The 20756-nt window shown below is 40.6% G+C and overlaps 1 pseudogene; it reads left to right on the top strand.

Annotated features, from left to right (window-relative positions):
• Positions 1 to 2146: 2146 nt before the first annotated feature.
• Positions 2147 to 20756, top strand: part of LOC103008615 (52 kDa repressor of the inhibitor of the protein kinase-like) — a 59722-nt pseudogene continuing 41112 nt past the window's right edge.

Here is a 20756-nt window from a genome sequence, read left to right as displayed (position 1 = left end):
AAGCAGGATTTCACTAGACTTTATTCTAAAGAAAGCAGCTAATTCGTAGTGTGAGGAAGTGCACAGAAAACACCGTGCTCAGTGGATTCAGGTGAGACTTATTTAATAGATACAAAATTGATTTTGCTGCTGGAAGCTAAAGGGCAGAGAGAAGGGAGGCAGAGGGGAGAGAAGGAGGCATAAGAATATATGCCGTAGGATTTCATTACTTAAGAATGTTAAGAATATACTCCATGCGTTAATTTTTTATTTTCTAAATGAAAGGTTTATCTATTTTGTACTTGGTTAATAAATAATAAGTGTAATTTTACAGTATTTTAAAATTCGTTTGGTGTTGTATTGAGCAAAACATGTAGAACAGGATATATAGCTCACCCATTTTTATTGTAAATTTTATTTAATGAAGTTCATGTTGAACTTGTAATTGGAGCTCATAATTAATACATCCTGTGAGGAACAAAAATTTTGGATTCCCACCTTTCTATAACCCTATTATTTAAACATTAAAATCTTATTTAGGATTTTTGTTGAAGTTTGATGTTTCTAAGAGGTTACTATTCTAATTTTTTTCCAAGCTGATTTAGAAACTTTTGATGCATCTTGAATTTTTTTTGAATTTTTCCTTGTGTGATATGAAATACCCTAATACCCCCTTAAAATGCAAGTGATGGGTAACAGAACTAACATTTTCCTTGAAATCGCTTTATTGTAGTTACTTTATTGTGTTTGGGAGCAGTGATGGATTTTTCTGGATGTCATCCAAATGTCTTTACCGTGTTTAACATTATAATAGGAGTCTCTTTTTTTTTTTCCCCACTGTAATTTCAGCTCTTGAACGAACTCCAGAATATGTACGGTGCACTGTTTGACACTGCAGGGAAGAACACTGGTTGCCTGCCTCCCAAGCCCTCCTGAGGGTTAATACTAGGAATTATCATAAAGTAAATGAAATATGGAGCCCGTTTCCTGACCTCTCTCATGGCCTACTTGAGAGAGCCTGAAATAACTACTGAGAAAAAACTATATATATATTTATTTTGGTGCTTCTAAAGTTAATTGTGATAATGGTATTTCTCTGCTAGTTAAATTAACTAACTACTTTATTTAGAATAAAAGCCCAGATGAAATCCTATTATTTCAATCTACCTAATGTACCGTTAACATTGAATCAGTATTACAGTCGTGTAGTTATTATTATTGCAACTCAATCTCAATTTTAATATCATATTTATATGTAGCTGAATCATAGCTGAACTTATTATAGTTGTATGTGCCAAGAGCTGCTTACTGCTAATACCTTTAATTTTATGTCTGAGGACTTTCCTTCTGGCCACCGGAGCCTGATTGTTCCAACAATACAAAGGTTAAGCCAGAAGTGCCAGAGAATTAATACCCTCAGAAATGGCCCAAAACCAGTATCAAATGGGGAAGCTGAGGGATAAATGTCACAACTTTCTTACCCCTTCGTTAGTTTAACTTTGAGACATTTTCTGCTCCAGTACTCTATAAACTTTATCACTAGGGGATACTGTTAAAAATTCACATTCTGATTCAGTAGATTTGGGGTGGAGCTTGAGATAATAGTGATAATCCACTTTGAGTAGAAGTTTTACAGTCTCCCAGAATCCCCCAGAGGAATTAAGTTCCATTTGCCTTCAATAGGAAGTTGTTTGATTATTCTCCTTTAGTTTTCTTCTCTTCCCTGTTTCTCACATCTTTATTCTCCTACTAGTGTTTCCTACCTGCATGTGGATCCTTATCTCAAGGTCTGCTTCTGGGGGAACCCAAATCAGTAATATACATACACATACAATACTTATCCATACCCTGTTCTATCTATTTAGATCCTAACTATCTATCGATCTATCATCTATCATCTTGAACACAGCAACACAGTGCAGCTTCTTAAAGAATGCAGACAATTGAAGAGCTAGAAGAGAAAGGATAAAGAAATCCAGGAGACAGCAGAAAGAGTAAGCTGATGATCACCAGCTAAAAAACTGACTTTGCCTCCTTTGTATGTAGCTGTCAAGAGGATGTGATATTTGGGAACTCTGGTTAAAGAGGAGACTGGGCGGTTAGTTCTGGCTGTACAGACGGTGCCTCTTGAGAAGTCCACAGAGGGACAGCAATTCTGCTAGGAAAGATGGGTGAGGACTTTTCACCTGAGTCTATTATTCAGGACATGCTGTTGGGAGGGTTGGCCATCGGGGTCATGGAAAGAAGGTAGGTCCAATGTTAATATTGGAAAGGAATGAAATCAGCATAAGCAGAGGGACACTGGCCGAGGTGGCAGGGGAGACAATGCCACACTTCATACTTGTGGGTCAGCTCTGCAAAGGAGAGGAAGATTAGTGAATGGGCTTTGCAGATGTTCACCTGGGGTTCTTTAGTGACTTTGTGCAGCCGATACAACGTGTGCTACTTATCTTGTGGGAGCAGGATTGAGAGCAAAGCTCTGGACTTCCTCAGCTCAGATCCCACCTCTGCCACTTCCTGGCTATGCCACCTCAGCATGTTCTTCAACCTCTTTAAGCATCAGTTTTCCCATCTAGATAGTGGAGACATAATGCCTATCTCATAGCATGGTAATGAAAATCAAAGGAGATGTTGTGAATAAAGTACCTGTGTTAATAGTAACCAGAGGATAAGAGAGCTGCCCTAATATTGCAAATATACCCAAGAATGCTGGGGAAATGGTGGGTGGTGGTGTTACCTGATTAAGGCATTGTGTACACACACACACACACACACACGTACATGTTTAATATCATATGCGTAGAAAGCCACTGGAGTGATAATGCCCTGATGACGTCAGTCAGTCCCAGCTACGACAGCCGAAATATCCTCCTACTGCTCTGTGCTATGCATGAAATCACTCTGTGAAATCTCTCTTTGAGCAAAGCAAACACCTGTCCTTGGCGGAACGCAAAGGGAAACTTGGTTTAAAGCTCTTGCTTCCCCTTCTTTTAAAAGTCTGTGGTCCCTGCTAAGATAGCTCCTGCCAAGGCCACTTTTGGTTTCTGAGTCAGGCCATCCATGTGCTCTCAGGGCACAGGCTCAGTCCTGACAGTGTCCCACTGTACCTGAGAGTCTGTGGGCTGAAAGAGAGGAAGAGTCACTTTGTTTTTACCACCAAGACCCACTGATCACACCCAGTGGTCTCACCATTTGCTGTGGCTTCTCTCCACGGTCCTGACAGGTTGATATTCTGGAAGGTCAAGGACGGGTCAGTTCTTAGGACTGTGCAGAAGAGAATCAGTCATTGTTATAATCATTTGATCCCAGCAGTTCTTTCATCTCAGTCTTTTGACAGCAACTTCCGCTCCTTAACCAAGTTCTGCCCCAGTCTCTTCATGGGCCAAAGACGGTGGATGCTGATGGAAATCACAGATGTGGCCAAAGCTCCCTGGCAGCAGTCTGGTCGGAGGTCATATGGCCTCCTTCCAGAAACAGGTGGCACTTGGCCTCTACTTTTCAAGAGAGTTTCAATCAAGAGACATTCAGGGTAAAACACTGTCACGTTGCTTTTAATTTTCTGTAAAGCTTATTTTCTGTAAGCTATTTGACAGCTGGCTTTTTGACATAAGCTTGTAGGAGTGTCGTAGGTCTCAGAAACAAAGTCTCTGCTCTTTCAATAGTATGAGTTGACCTTGTTTCAAATTTCAGGATGCCACATAATAGATATACCACACACACACACACTTTGTCTCACACAGCCTTACACACACATGTGGAAGTGTGGAAGCAGTCAGAGAAGGAAGCATAATTTATTATAATTATGAGTAAAATAAGTAGAATCTTATTTACACTATACTACTATTATGAAGAATAATCATCTGTTAGTTAATTAATATGCTGGACTTGAAAGTGGCTCTAACTTGTGCTGAAACATGAAATGTTTGTCCTCCCCCCTCCTCCTTTCCAACTGGGAATAATAAAAGATCCAAGATTCACACATACTTGTGAAATTCAAACACATTTTAAAAGAATCGATAGGCAGCAAATCTAATCTAAAATACTCATGTTGAAACCACTGATCAGAGAAATCTAAGTGGTCCTAATTAACGAAGGGACTCAAGCATTCCCTGCTTGGGGGGAATAGCCCAAGTTCCAAGTGCAGACTTGATGTTCATATAATGTGCAAAGACACAGAGTTCAAACACAGAGACCATGGGATGTTGCCTAGAGCTCCACCGATGGCATCAGAAACACAAACATTACATCCGACAGCCGTGTGATATAACACAGCTGACCTATATGGAAGATTTTAACGCTGCCCCTTATTCTCCCTTATGTAAAGGGGTTCAACAGGGTGACCACCCAGGGATACACACGTGCATTTTCCTTTTAACTTAAGAGTCATATTTGTAGCTCCCCTAGGAAAGAATCAAAGGCCAAGAGTGGGTGACCTGGACTCTTGTTTGGACTGGAGAGCACAGACAGCAGCTGCGGCCTATCACTGAGATTGGCTGCTGACAGGAAAAAGAATTAACAATTTCATCAGATCTTATAGATCAGTAACAACAGAACACCCTTCCCCTAACTGGCGGCCACTGTGGTAGCTACAGTTGGTCTGATTGAAATCAGTATTTAAAAAAAATTTTTAAATGTGGTAAAATACATGGAACATAAAATTTACCATCTTAATCATTTTTAAGTATACAGTTCAGTAGTTTTAAGTACACTCATATTGTTGTGCAAGCAATCTCCAGAACTCTCTTCATTTGCAAACCTGAAACTCTGTACCCATTAAATAATAACTCCCCATTTCCTCTCTCCCCCAGCCCCTGGAAACCACCATTCTATTTTCTGTCTCTGAAGGTGACTACTCTAGGTATCTTACATAAGTGGAATCATACAGTATTTGTCCTTTTGTGATTGGCTTATTTAACTTAGCATAATGTCCTCAAGGTTCATCTATGTTATAGTATGTGTTAGAATTTCCTTCCTTGTAAAGGCTGAATAGTATTCCATTTATGCATATACCACATCTTGATTATCCATTGATCTGCCAATGAACACCTGGATTGCTTCTATCTTTTGGCTGTTGTGAATAATGCTGCTATAAACATTGGCCTATGAAATCAGCATTTTTAATTACAATGGTAAAAGGCTCAAATTCCATTTTATGACTAACTTACTGTCTGATCCTCAAGAAATGGTGATTTGTAGAGAGTATAAAATCACTCTATTTCAGGAAGCCCTTTTGGCCCATGATCCTCACTGATATGGCTGAGGGGGTGTTAGGAAATCTATGGGCATGGAGCAGAAATGAAACTAATTGGTCTATAAATCTATCTCAGTTTTAATCTTCAGCTCCTTAGCACTAAATTTCATTGTTTCAGCAAGATGCACTGAATGAGAAATATTACTCAAGAGTTCTACCCTTGTTGATACAACAGTATTGGCTAATACTTGCAAAGTGCTTAAAATGTTCCAAACACCATTCTTAACTATTACACTATCAGTATCCCTGTTATACAAATAGGAAATGAGTCAGAGAGTGGCAAAGCACCTGGCCCAGAGGTACAGAGCTAGTCAGGTATTTAAACCCCAGTAGTTTTGCTCCAGAATTCATGCACTTTACCACCACACTACACTGTTATCTCATTTTTTCACATAGATGAATAGGTGTGTGTGGGTGTATGTCTATAATTGTTATTTTTTTGACAACCAGCAATGAAAGAAGGCCCCTTAGAACTCCAAAATGATAATTCTAGAAAATGGTACAACAACATGTGATAGAAAATACTCTGGTTTTGTAACTGAACACAACTTTGAATCCTAGCTCTCCCATCAACTGTCTGGTAACATTGACCAAGTGTTTTATCCTCTTGACTTTAGTTTCCTCACCCGGAAATGGGAGCAATATAATATCTACTTGGCTTAGTTGTCAACATTTAAGGAAATAATGTCTATAAAATACTTAGCTCCTGGTAGGCACTCAATAAATGCTAGTTCTCTTAACTTTTACGAGGCAAGAGAAGAATGTGATCTAAAAAAAGTGATATGTGTTTTCATAACAACCTGCACTGCATAAACACATTAATTACCACTTTATTTTTCTATGTACAAGGTACTTAATTAGATGGCCTCTTCTCTCTTTTGCATTCTGCCAGAGTCTGTTCAGAAATACAAGAGACACGCTATGTTGGATACCTAACGGTAGGTCCTGATAAAAATCAACCCCGTATTTTCTTCAAGTGGGGAAGGAACTCCAAATGCCAGGATCAGGGGCACAGCTAATGGGCTGTACCTGTATCCTCCTTCCCTTTGTTCCAGAATACCACGACTTTGAGCACTCATCATAAATCAGCCTTCACTGCCAGCACAGAAAGAACTGCCTCCCAGCCTTGACCCAAGGCCATCATTGTGTAATCATGTCTTGACAGCCTTATAATCAAATTCTTGCCTCTTCCCTTGATTTGATTTTTTTTAATGGTGTAACAATTTGATTAGTAGAAAAATGCTATAAAATCCACTATTTTATTGATAAAACAATACTCACATGGAAGCTAAGATATTATTTGTCCACTTAGCTCAGTTGATTCAAGAATGATCATACTTGGTAGGATAGTGCTGCACAAGGAAAGATTTCTTCAAATTGCCCCAAGATGCTTTGCTTTGAAGACATGCAGTGAGGCACTAAGGGGACCAACGAGATGCACACACATCCAGGCCTACCCCTCTCAAAAGAAGACTTTCCAGACAGCAGAGAAGGAGTTTCTTCATAGAGACTGAAAGATAGTGTATGTCCCCATGTGGACATACTTGCATCTTTACACATGTATATGAAACAAATATATGTCTCATGTAGTTTCTCACTATCTCTATTATTTTAGAGCAGTTTAAGGTTCACAGCAAAACTGAGAGGAAGATATGGAGGTATCCCCTATAACCCACACGAGCTTAGACTCCCCCACTATCAGCCTCCTCCACCAGAGAGCTACATTTGTTACTGCTGATGAACCTACACTGACACATCATTATCACCCAAAGACCAAGGTTTGCATTAGGGTTCACCTTTGGTGTTGTATATTCTATGGGTTTGAACAGGTGTATAATGATGTGAATGTATAATGTCTAATGACAATGGAAGTGTGGGTTGTCTTTCCTCATTGCTCTCTCTTGTTTATTACCTGAGATGAAAAGTTGAAAGGCCAGTATCCAGTTAAGCTGTATGGAGGGGCTGGTGCTTTCCTGAATGGAAGAACTAACTGGAAAAACTACCATTTTCCAGAGTTGGATCATCATTTCTGACTTTTAAGATGTGGCCACCAGCTCTGTTTTTGTGTGCTGTGGTAGTTCATGATTTCTGATGTCTTTTCTCGAACACGTAGGTCCCTCCTTGGGAGTGAGTAGAATGTCTCCTGCCAACACTTAAGTCAGATCATGTTTTTCCCTTAGGCCAACTCTGCTTACAACTGTTCTTGAACTATTCAGTTATTGCTATAAAGCACTATTCACACATTTTAAAGGGTAATCACTGAGCATTTGCATTTTTTAAGTTCTCAGGACCACTTTTCTTAGTTATCTGCACTGTCTGCTATTAGGGCATATTCTCATTGCAGAGATGAAACCAAGCATGAGATAGGGTAGTGACTAGCTCAGAGGTTAAGGTGAATTTTGGTTCAAGGTGAGAATTCACAGGCTTTGGTCCATTGAGCCATGTTTCCCATGCTTATATATCTGTGAAACAGCAGCTATGAGGTGAAACTCTGAGAAACATTCTCAGTAAAGTTGAAGATTTTAAAAGAACCCACCTCCCCCTTCCCCCTCTTCTTTTGATATAGCATCTGTTACACTCCTAGTAGCATCTGTCACCTGTCTCCCTTGGCTTGAATACCTTGTGACGGGGTGCTCGCTGTCTCAGAGCAACTCATCTCAGATCCAAGTATCTCTTCTTGACAAAAGGTGTTCCTTCTTTAGGTAGAACCCTGTGTCCCTGAGAGTCTGATTCTTGGTCCTTGAAACTTGGCCAGCATTTTGGGACAAAGAGTTTCAGAAATAATTTTTAAAAGGGAAACGGTTGCACGCCTGAGTAGCCAGATCACTGCATTTGAAGTTCATGAGCTTTATTCGTATAATTGATAAATCAGGTTAGTTCTCTGTTTCTCAGGGTATCATCTCTTTTCTTTTTACCTCTGTCATTTTCTTCTATTTTCTGCCTGGTGTCTTCCTTCTCTTGTAGATGTTTCTATCGTTTTCTCTGTCTCTCAGGTTTATATTTCTCCCTGTGGTGTTTTTCTATTTTTCTCTTTTTGCTTCTTTTCCTTTTCCCCTATTTGCCTTTTCCGTCAATTTTAATGAATATTTATTAGATACCTATTTCAGACTAAGGAGTGTGCTAAGTGCATAAGGAAATATAGGGAAAGCCTTTGCCTTTCAAGAAAATAAGCTCTTCTGTAGAATCTGGTATCTCTCCTTTAATTAACCACAATAAAAAACAGTTATTTTTCCTGGCTTTGTCTTTTGTTCCTCAGAGTTAACTGGAAAAAAAGGCAAATTGAACATGTTCTATTTCTTATTGGAAGGAACACAAAGATAATCTAAGTGGGTTTATTTTTTGTACCTTTATGTGACACTAAATTAATTTTTTCACTTTTTACATCAATGGGACTTGGTTGAAAAACATGTTTTTTCTTCATCCCTGCATTACTCCCTTTTCTTTGACATGAGAAAAATGTTAGGAATAAGGCTCAAGTGCTCTAGAGACCCTATTGGTTTCTCTATGTTATCAGTAAGCAATGGCATATGGTTGGCTTATATTCAACACCAGTTGGTTTTTCACAGAGTGAATTGTATGAATCCAGTAGTCCTCAACTTGAGCCTGCATCAGAATCACCTAGAAAGCTGGTTAAAGCACCCATTTCTGGGTCCTACACACCAGAGTTTCTGATTCAGCAAGTCTGGGGTGGGGTCTGAGAATCTGTTTCTCTAACAAGTTCTGGAGTGATGCTACAGGTCTGGGGACTGCATTTTGAGACCCACTGTATTCAACTGAACTTCGAATAGTAAAGAGACGGTTTTGGCAGTAGGGGATTGGTGGCAGGTCTATTCACCTATGCTCATTTTTAGGGTTCAGAACAGTGAAACTTAAAATAAACCTTTAAATAAAAATATTATTTCAGGGGCTTCCTTGGTGGCGCAGTGGTTGAGAATCTGTCTGCCAATGCAGGGGACATGGGTTCGAGCCCTGGTCTGGGAAGATCCCACATGCCACGGCGCGACTAGGCCCGTGAGCCACAATTGCTGAGCCTGCGCGTCTGGAGCCTGTGCTCCGCAACAAGAGAGGCCGCGATAGTGAGAGGCCCGCGCACCGCGATGAAGAGTGGTCCCCGCTTGCCGCAACCAGAGAAAGCCCTCGCACAGAAACGAAGACCCAACACAGCCATAAATAAATAAATAAATAAATAAATAAATAAATAAATAAACAAACAAACACTGCTGGTTAGAAAACGAAAAACAAAACCTGCAGGAAAGAAGTGTGGACTTCTTAGTAAAAAAAAAAAAAAATATTATTTCATACACTGTTCTTATATAAATGTTTTTCTCTGAGTGAAGAAAAGGATTCTTCTCCAGAGCCTCAGAACCTCAGCCTGGCACAGATCCAAAGGGCAGGAGGAGCCTTTCTCGGATGCTACTTAGTGTCTGCACACTTCTCTCCAACTGCGCCGTGCCCTGCTGGCCAGTTTTAGGTCAACTCTGCGATACTGTTTTTCTAAGCAAAGGAGCAAACACATGAGCATGGTTCAGGTTATAAAATGTTGATTTTAAGGACCTCCTGCTCTCACTGTTTTGGTAATTTAAAGAAATCTAATCTCCGTAAACTACCCTGCTGTGACTTTCCCTGATATCATGGTTGTTTGAGTTTTGGATTTAACAGTAAGATCATGATTTAAAAGAAAAAAAACAGCAACCTTAAAAGTCAGGTTTCTTCTAGACCCAGGCTGTAGACAGGCCAGCTGTTGTGGGCGTGGACATCCGTCCCTGTACACGCGTGTGTGGTGTGTGCACATCCTTGCAAAGGGCAGGTGTGCGGGGGAGGAGTGGAGAGCTCTGGCACTACCCAACTCACGAAACATACAAATACTTTATCGTTTAACATCCCTGAGGATCAGGACGATGGCTGGGCTCGGTGACACAGGAAAGAATTTTAGAATTTAAAATTTCCTACAAATCATAGTTAAATGTTATTTAATAAATTTAAACTTCCAAGAAAACATTTCTATTAACTTGCTGATTTCCTGTCCATCCAAGTAATAGCAAACTTACTGCAGTGGTTCTCAAATGAGAACCTTTTTGATTTTCTGAGACAAACTGTAAGTTGTTACACTACTTCCCATCTGAACCATAAAAAAATTCATTGTGAGTATTGAGAATATTTCACTTACAAATGTTATACTATCTTTTTTTTTTAACGTAGTCAGCAGACTTACCTTCAGACCCCAGTTTAGTGGTGCAGAGAACACTTCATTTCAATTCATTTAGTCTTGTCTGTAGGTACGTTGGTAGAGCTGGAGAGATTCTGACATATACACTTGCCTGGGAGAGAGGAGATTTAAAATGTTACAACCAAAGAACAGCAGGATGGGATGTCCGAACTCTATTCCAAAGTACCCTTGTAATTTTCTCAAGATGCGAATACCACAGCAGATCACTTCGCCCATTGTCTTCTTTGGTCTTTCAAAGAACCTCAGTTTCTGGGACAAGGACAGAGACCCTGGAGACAATCTAACTAATCAGGAAGGTAATTCCTTGTTCCAGAACCAGGCTATCCCAGAATAAAGTGAGTCTTGTTCTCTTTGATGACTATTCGTAATCTGTGCATTGAATCATGAATAAATATCTGAACTTACCAAATTCTGAGCACCTCAGATCTGATTTCAAAAATTACGAACGCACAGAGCTTACCCTGAAATATTCTGGTGTAACATATGAGGTAAGGCTCAGGCAACAGGATCTTTTAAAAGTTGATTCTAGTGGTTTGGGAACCACTCTGGTATGAGAACACAGAGGGGAAAGCCACTGATTTTCCAGGGGGCAGGAGAAAACAAGGTCTGGGAAGACTTCACAGAGAAGGTGGCATTTAAGCTGGGCTTAGAAGCATGAATATGATTTCGACAAATGCATGAGGCTTTTCTAGGTAGAGGGGAAACCACAGTAGGTCCTGGGAGGTATAAGAATTCACGGCATGTTTGGGGAAGCAGGGCAGCATGCAGTAATCACATGGGGCTACATCAGAGGATGTATGGGGACTGAGTAGGAAAGAAGGGAGGGTGGGAAAAGTAGACTGGGGGCCAAGGACACACTCTCTTCAGTGTTATGTAAGAAATTTGAATTTTGGTGCAGGCAGTGGACAATCATCAACAATTTTTATTTTAAGGAATGCTTTTTAAAATTACTTAATTAATTTTTTTTTAAGAAATGATTTTTTAAAAAAGAATCTGTATTCTAGAAATGTAATTTGTGAAATAGCATGGAGGAAAAAGTGTAGTAAAAAGAAATGGAAAACAGAGTCTTCATTAGTGAGGCTATCCAATAGACCAGATAAGAAATAGTCAGGGTCTGATTTTAAGAAGTGGCAGCAAGAATGAGCAATGGATTTGAGACACACTTGCAGGAAGAGTTTACGTGCCTAAGTAAGAAGGAAGAAATGAAGATGGTGTCCATTTTCCTGACACAGTGGATGAAGTAGGAGGTAATACTTTTGACCAAGCTAAGAAATAAGAAGAGGAATCCAGTTGGTAACTGTTGAGTTGGAGATGCCAGGGTAAGGATGCCCAGTAGTAGGTACCAGTGGGGCTGAGTTTCAGGCAAGAAGTCTAGGGTGGGGACACAGGTCTGGAAGTACTCAGTGACTATGTGACGTCATAGCAGGGGGTCCCAGGAGAGTCTGGAGTGAGGGATGAGAAACTGACAGTGGTGAGACCCTGGAACCACCAGTCTTTAAAGGGTAGGCAGAGGGAGAGGAACTAATATAGAGATGGAGGAGGAAAGAGTTATCAGAGAAGAAGGGGAAAAAAACCAAAATAACTTCAAAAATGGACAACTAAGGGAGTCAAGGGAGAAAAGTTGCAGAAAGAAGGAAGGGATCAACAAGAAAAGTGACTTGATCTCCTTAACGGGTCATTGAAGAATCTGCAAGAACAGTCTAGCTCTAGCTCAGCTAAGGAAGTGATTTGGCTTCCAGTGTTGCAGGATGGGTGAGATTTAAGTGAGTAGGAAAGTGAATGAGACTTTCCAATGGGAAAGACAGTCAAGGTGTAGAATTGGAAGGAGTCGGGTCCCAGAGGAGGGGGTAGAGGAATGGAGATGGCTACAGGTGGATGATTATACCTATTTAATTGTGCAGGGACTTCCCTGGTGGTGCAGTGGTTAAGAATCCGCCTGCCAATGCAGGGGACATGGGTTCGTGCCCTGGTCCGGAAGGATCCCACATGCCGCGGAGCAACTAAGCCAGTGCACCACAGCTACCGCGCCTGTGCTCTAGAGCCCACAAGCCACAATTATGGAGCCCGAGTGCCATAACTACTGAAGCCTGAGAGCCTCGGGCCTGTGCTCCACAACAAAGCGAAGCCACCGCAATGAGAAGCCTGCGCATAGCAACGAAGAGTAGCCCCCTCCCATCATAACTAGAGAAAGCCTGCGCATAGCAACGAAGACCCAATGCAGCCAAAAATAAAAATAAAATAAAATTTATTTTAAAAATGTGCATAGGACGAGAAAGGAGATTAAAATACACAAAATGAATGATGGCAGCAATGTTAAGGAACTGGCTGGGTTATGGGAGATATTTTCTCTTTCTTAATCTTTCTATGTTGCTGTTTCACATATTTTTGCAGTTCTTTTACCTCACTTTTATATTGGAAGATGAACTATATTTTTAAGAGCCATTTGAAGGAAGAGCCTTAGAAAAGAGTAGACACCTCTTCTAAGATAGGAAGAAAGATGGTAAGAATATCTGTAGCTATAGATGACTTGGGAAGCAGAGGGAAGGGAATTTAGGAAGTTCATCCCAGATGGTCTTTGTGATGCTTGTCCTGCTTTCTAAGTGGAATTAATGACTCTTCCCCTACTCTCCCTTTGCCCTATACATCTATGCATTAATTCACCTACATGGTTTGACTGCCCTTACTTGTTTTCCTGTCTGTTTATCTCCCTCTACCCAGCTATAAGCCCCTCCAGGGTAGAGATCACAACTTATTTGTCTTTATGTTCCAAAAACTTAGCATAATTCCTGCCTCATAGCAGGTACCAAATGAATTCTTATTGAAAATACTCCCTTTTCTTAAGAAAAGAACTTAGCTCACCCTCTGAGAGTAAAGGGGGTAAGAATAGGGTGAGAACTTAAGAAAAGAAGTTACGTTCAGAAACAACCGTGCTGGAGAAGGGCAAAGTGACTGGCGAAGGATCCGTATAAGGATTCTTGGGTAAAAGTCTGCTCTAGAGGAGACAGGGGTGTTTCATCACATTCGTTTCAGAGCAGCATTAGCAGCAGTAAGGGAATGACACAGGCACTACCTTGTAAGAGCAAAAATCCAAGTTGAGGCTTTCAGAGACACTTGATAGTTACCAAGAAGTCTCCTAAGACTTCCTCTCACACTCTGGTGAGTGCAGAGCCCTGAAGTCAGGACATCCACAGCCCCCCTCATCCTAAGAGGCACTCTTCAGAGTGTCAAGGCACGTGATGCGTGTGCTGTGACCGCCCCCTCGCAGCCACTGGGCACAGGAACAATCAGAACGCCCCCTCTGCTGGGAGAAGGTCACAGTCCAAGAAGACAGGTAAACCAAAAGTTGGAAGCACACACAGCTCTCAAGGATGCCAACTGGCTTTGCCGTGTCGGGTGATTTCTCACATTCCCTCGGCCAAGTCTCCTGTTTTGTAACAAATTCAGTCAAGGGTTTTACTGGAGTAGACAAGCATGAAATGAATTTTCCAGAGAAGTTTCCGAAGTGGGGGAAAGTTCATGGCTCGAAAGCACCGGTGGGTAATGAAACGAGACTGTGAACTTCTGTTTTTCTTTATAAAAAAGAAAAAAGAGAGTTTTCCAGGTTTTAAAATCTGAATCTAAAACTTGTGCTGTGTCCTCAGCTCTCAGCCCATCTTATTCTCTAACCCTGGTGTTGCAAGCTTATTTTATGCTGCTTCAAAGCTGCCCAAGTGGGTGACCTGGTCCCACTGAGCACCAGGATATGGGGTGGAAGACACACAGGCTAGCCTCCCTTTGCCAGGGACCTCTGCTTTGTGACTCCTCGGTCACAGCTACCCAAAGGAACTCACTGAGGGCAAACCTATTGAAGGCTGCTTGCCTTAACCAGCTGGTAATCCCTCATTATAAGTCTTTATTAGACCATTGTTTATTATTAGGAACTCATCTTTCACTCACCTAAAACCAAATGCTAGTTTTAAGGATGAAGAAGCAAAACTAAAACCAATCTGGCCATCACTCTCTGCTTTGGGCATTACCAACTCAGCCCTTGTCTTTGATATACAATCAAATACAAATGAATGTTACGCTCCCAGACTTAGGAGAAAAAAATAAAATAAAGTAGAAATACAGCTTTATAAAACAAACAAATGAAAATGCTTTGATTCATCCTAGGTCCACCACCCATCCAATCTGCTGGTTCTCAAACCTGGTTTCATTGTCTGACCTTGAGTAAGTTATTTAATAAGTTACTGGAACTCAACCTATTATAATAATACCTATTTGGAAGGGTTGTTGTGAGAATTAAGTAAAGTATAGAGCACATAACCCTTGATAAATGTCTGTTTCCGTTACCTTCAAACTGCCTCTTGGAATTACTCCTATATCTCTATTAAAATTGCCATATGATCCAGCAATCCCACTCCTGGGCATATATCCAGACAAAACTATAATTCCAAAAGATATATACACCCCTATGTTCATAGCAGCAGTATTTACAATAGCCAAGACATGGAAACAACCTAAATGTCCATTGACAGATGAATGGATAAAGATAATGTGCTGTATATATGTGTATATACACACACACATATACATACAGTGGAATATTACTCAGCCATAAAAAAGAATGAAATAATACAATTTGCAGCAACATGGATGGGCCTAGAGATGATCATACTAAGTGAAGTAAGTCAGAAAGAAAAAGACAAATACCATACTTATCTGTGGAATTTAAAATACGACACAAATGAACATATCTACAAAATAGAAACAGACTCACAGATTATAGAGAACAGACTTGCAGTTGCCAAGTGGGAGGGAGTGTGGGGAGGTAAGGATTGGGAGTTTGAGATTAGCAGATGCAGACTAGTTGTATAGGATGGATAAACAACAAGGTCCTACTGTTTAGCACAGGGAACTATATTCAATATCCTGTGATAAACCATAACAGAAAAGAATAGGAAAAAGAATATATATATGTATAACTGAATCACTTTGCTGTACAGGAGAAGTTAACACAACATTGTAAATCAACTATACTTCAATAAAATAAAAATAAAATAAAATTACCATCATCAGAATGCAGATCTTTAATTTATTACATTTTACATCCTTATTGCAGAAATGGCATCATGATAAGAACTCGAGCTTACCTCCTTGCAACCCACCTTGCCTTATGCCATCAATCCTTTCCCTTCCTAAAACATCACTTCCTTCATGTTGCCCTTGCTTGAGGTTTTCTCCAGCTTCTTACTGCCTTCTCACCCTGCAGCCTGGAGATTAAAACCCACAGCCGCCTCATGCCATTCATTTCCTATGACTATTCTAAATGTTTCCGTTTCAATCAGGGTACCCTTTAAAACTTTTTCCTAGGGATAGGGAAGTCTAACTTATTTTTTCTACCTATTTGTTTTGTTTTTGTGCATGTGTCTCTCTTCACACTTTCTCCTCAGTGCTCACATCTGTCTCTATCAAAATCCACTGCATCCAACAAGATTTAGCTGAAGTCCAGCTCAGTCCATAGAGTAATTCCTGCTTCTCCAGCCCACACCAACCCTCAGCCTCTTGCTGAACTCTGACCGCCCTGAGAGTCCTCATCACGGTCTCACGCTTTCCACAGCAGAGGCACACCGCAGAACATGGAAATCCCGAGTACACGCAGGTAAATACTGACCGTCATTTTCTTGATCGCAGAGCCCAAGAGACCGAGCTCAAGTGGTTAAACTAACTCAGGAATGGCCCCTCTTCAGCAAACTCTGCCTTCCTTTCCTTGCCCTTCCTTCTTCCCTCTTTTGCTTCTTTTCTTCCAGTAAAAAAGTATTTTAGGGCTTCCCTGGTGGCGCAGTGGTTGAGAGTCTGCCTGCCAATGCAGGGGACACGGGTTCGAGCCCTGGTCTGGGAGGATCCCACATGCCGCGGAGCAGCTGTGCCCGTGAGCCACAACTGCTGAGCCTGCGCATCTGGAGCCTGTGCTCCGCAACAAGAGAGGCCGCGATAGTGAGAGGCCCGCACACCGCAATGAAGAGTGGCCCCCACTTGCCACAACTAGAGAAAGCCCTCACACAGAAACTAAGACCCAACACAGCCATAAATAAACATAAAAAAATTTAAAAAAAAGTATTTTATATTGACTCTTTTATCCTGATCCGCAACATCTTATATTTAATTTACCATTTTTTCCCTATGTTTTAGAGGTACTTCTTTGACATTTTCAAGAGTGTTAAATGTAATATCTTCACCTGACCTTCAGCTTTTCAGGCATTGTTTCAAGTCGGGATTTAGAATTGCTGAGTTGTATGTTTGAAGCAACACACCTGTTAGTTGAAAATTTGTTTTATTTTTTACTTTAGAATTATACACAAAATTTTTTTGATGATACAGTGTGTCACAAAACACAGATGGTTTAGCATCCATTTATATTATGAGCTCATAGCATTACATCAGTGTTTCATAGATACAAGTTCATATCCCGAGGTATTGTTGCAATGAGTGCCATATCAGCATCTTTATTTTGTAATTCTTGAGAAGAAGAAGAGTTAGTATCACATAGTCTTGGGATCAATGTATTTGAAATAAAACTGTTAATTTTGTAGCATTTTTAGAATTCCAATGATTGAAAATCACGTACAAGCAACCCTAACCCTTCCACAGCATTGTTCACATTCTAAATTCAGATAAAATAAAATTCACAAAACAGACAGAAAATAGAAAAAATTAAATTTTGCTAGTGAAACTCTGATAGGTCTCATAACTTAATCTTTGATTTTTTTGCCATCGTTAAGGGATATACTGTTGAAAAGCTAAGACTTAAAAGCTTAGGATCTCCCTCTAATCTATTAAAGTTCCATATTCTCTTTGAACAGAAGTTGCCAATGAAACATGCTCCTTACTCTAATGCTCAGATACTTTACCAAGGAGTAGACTGGCAAACAATCAAGGAAAACCAAATGGCTTGAATAATCTAAAAACTGATTTATTCACTCAACAAATACTTATTGAACATCTATTGTGGACAGTCATTGTTCTAGACAGCAGTGATGCAGGTATGAATAAGACAGAGCAAGTCCTTACTCTTATGGAGCTCACATTCTTGTGGGAGATGAATGACAGCAAATGAGAAAACAAGCCTATAATTACAACCTGTAGTAAGGGCTTTAATGGGAAGGAACTGGGTGTGCTGATGAGAGAGAGCACTTCCTTTGAACAGAGTTGTCAGGGAGGTTTGATCTAAGGAGCTAACAGTAACGTATAAACTGAGACAAATAAGAAGATGCCAGATAAGCAACGGGATAGAGGGAGAGCATCTTGGCATATTGAAGGAGCAAGAAGACAGCCAACATGGCTGGGAGAGAGGAGGAAGTGAGGGAGAAAAATGGTTTAAGGTGACAAGGAGTTAGGTAGGGGCCAAGTTAACTGGAGTCTTGTAAACTGGGGAACAGAGGTGCATTTTATTCTAAGTGCTTTTGGAAGGGAAATACCTGGTTTGTTTAAAGCATGGAAATGACATGCTCTGATTTATATTTTTAAAAAATCTCTCTGGTTGCTATGTGGAAGTGGATTGTTCGTGGCGGAGAAGCGGAAGTAGGGAGACATTCAGAGGCAACTGCAGTCGTCAAAGTGACGATCATGGTTTGGATTAGCATGATAGCAATGAAGATAAGGTGAGGTGGATGGATTTGAGATCTATTTTGAAGATGAAACTACCAGACTCACTGATGGATTAGAAAAAAAAAAAGAAAAATCAGGGCTTGAACTCCCGAGTGGGTAGTGAGGCCATTATCGAAGACTGGGAGGACTGGGAAGGAAGAGGATGGAGGGTAGGAGAAAATTAACTATATTTGCCATTCCTCTTAGTGAGCCAAATGGAGGTAATGAATACAAAATTGGATATCCAAGTCTGGAGCTGAGAGGAGAGTTCAGGAATGAATGAGAACCTGGGAGTCATGGCATATCAATGACATCTCAAGCCTTAGGATAGGAAGGATTATTTCCCTAGAAAGACAATGTAGGTAGAGAAGAGGGCCTGGAACTCTGCCCTGGGGGCCCTCCAACATATTAGAGACTAAGCTGAAAAGGAGGCTTCACCAGAGAAGATGCAAAGAACTGCCAGAGAGGTATGAGGAAAACCAGGTAAATACAGACTAAGAGACATGAGAGGTTCCAGTAGAGGAAGTGGTCAGCTGTGGTAAAAGATACTGAGGGACTGGGTCAGAGAAGGACCTTGAAAAGAGTCTGGGATTTGGCAACATGGACATTTTCCGGGATGTGGACAAGAATATCTTAGGAAAATCCGCAGGGGTGACGAAGTGGATACAGAAACCATAGATAACTCTGTTGAGAATTTTGCTACAAAAGGGAGAAGAGAAAAAAGGCAGAAGCTGGAAGGGGATGTGGGGTTAAAGGACATTTTTGTTTGTTTGTATGTTTTGCTTTGTTTTGTTTTAAGATGAGAGACAGACAAGTGATTAGTATTCCAGAGGGAATGATCTAGAAGGGCTGCAAGCCTGCTAATGCAGGAAGGAGGGTACTTACAGGAGTGAAGCCAGCCCTCAGTGGTGGAGCTAATTATACTGCCCAAGTGAAAGCAGACACTACCACACCTAGGAAATGTTCAGGTCTCAAACGTGTATTCTAAGACAAATCTTTTGCCTTCTGTAATAAAAATATAATGTCTGGGTAAAAGGGTTGCAATTTGTTTTCTATAATTCCTAAAATCACAGAGCAGGGATATAAAGAAGCATCTTTAACACTCATATTCATACCTATCTACCTTCTGTTTTTGTTTCTTCCACTTATTATTTGTAGCAGCTTTTAATCAGACAATAATCCAAAACTTGCTAAAGTGTTTTCAAAGCTTCCTCCAGCTTAAAGGTGGAAACACATTCCCCAGACCCCAGACCCCCTGCCACCTTGGGAAATGTCAGAAAATAAAAGGACTTTATTTTCTCAAATGAAATGGCTCTAAGTTTAGAGAGCAATTAAATATGAACTTAGCTGAGGAAACAAACAAAAAAAGAAAAAGTGAATAAAATGCAAGGCAGAAGGAGTACAGTTTTAGAAAAATTATTGAAAAACTTCTGACAAATTAATAGTGTACTCTTAAATCATGATTCCACCATATAAATAAGAGTGAGACCTGAATCTGGAAAAATCCCATTAAGCCATCAGGACAATATACAAAAGGAAATGTGTTGTTTGGGGACTAAAGGGTACACAGAAAATTGTACGTTTATGGTGCAGCTTGGATACAATGAATATGAAACTTGGCACTTTCTTTAAGTGTAATTAGGAGATTGGAATGGATTCAAAGATTAGACACTGCTACCAAAAAATAAATGGATAAACAGTCACACTAAGTTTCCATTTCCATCTCTGATCTCTCTCCAACCTTCCACCACCACCAGAATATCCCTGTTCTCAATCTTATGATCTGAACCCCATTTTCTAACCTACGATATATGTTCCCACCAGTTCCTAAAGACCAGTGCTTGGGGTGAGGGTGGTGGGCTAGAGAGATACAAATTTTAAAGACAGCTTCAAATTTCTAATTTCATATTTTCATTTGAGGAAGCAATACCATTGCTTTTTCCTTCATGAAATCTTTCCCAATCTTTCCAGCAGGAAGTAATCTCTCTCTTCCCTAAACTTCCATAGCACCATATCTGTGCCACTTTTTACGTGTTCTCATGTACATATGGTTATTTTTAGTTTTTTTTTAGTTTACCCTATTGGGTAAACCCTGGATGGAAGGGCTCAGGCTTTTAGATCTTAATATTTCCTATTGCACTTAACACAATGCCTCGTATTCAGTAAGTATTGAATAAATATTTAAATATTGGCTGAAAAGTTTTACGAGATTTTTATGAGATGACGGTGTCTGATTCAGGGTAAAACTACAGTGTGTTTGGATTGGAAGATTGCTGTTCAGCTCTTTACTAGCAGAGCCATCGCTCTGCACAACCTCGGGGCACTGCTGGCACTGAGCTCTGTGTGAGTGGAGGCCCCAGATCTTTGTAACAAAGTGTCCCCTTTTCCTACTGAGGCCTTTCATTGCTACAGGGTTACATCCTTCACCGCACACCCTCAAGGTATGAGGAGGGCAGCATAACAGAATGAGGAAAAGCATGGACTCTGCTGCCAGACAGCTTGGGTTCCATAGTCTCCCGCTCAGACCTCCCTTCAAGAGAGAGGGGCAGAGCCCCCAGCGGCTGCTTTGGATCCCCTGCAGCATTGGTGGCAGACCACACTTCTCTTAGACTCCGCCCAGCTGTGACTGAGCAACATGAGGCTATGAAACGCGACCATTCATGCTATATGAGG

Source organism: Balaenoptera acutorostrata, chromosome 10 (assembly GCF_949987535.1).
Source record: "Balaenoptera acutorostrata chromosome 10, mBalAcu1.1, whole genome shotgun sequence".
Taxonomy (NCBI): Eukaryota; Metazoa; Chordata; class Mammalia; order Artiodactyla; family Balaenopteridae; genus Balaenoptera; species Balaenoptera acutorostrata.
The sequence above is the reverse complement of the archived record's forward strand: the minus strand, read 5'-3'. Positions and strand labels throughout refer to the sequence as shown.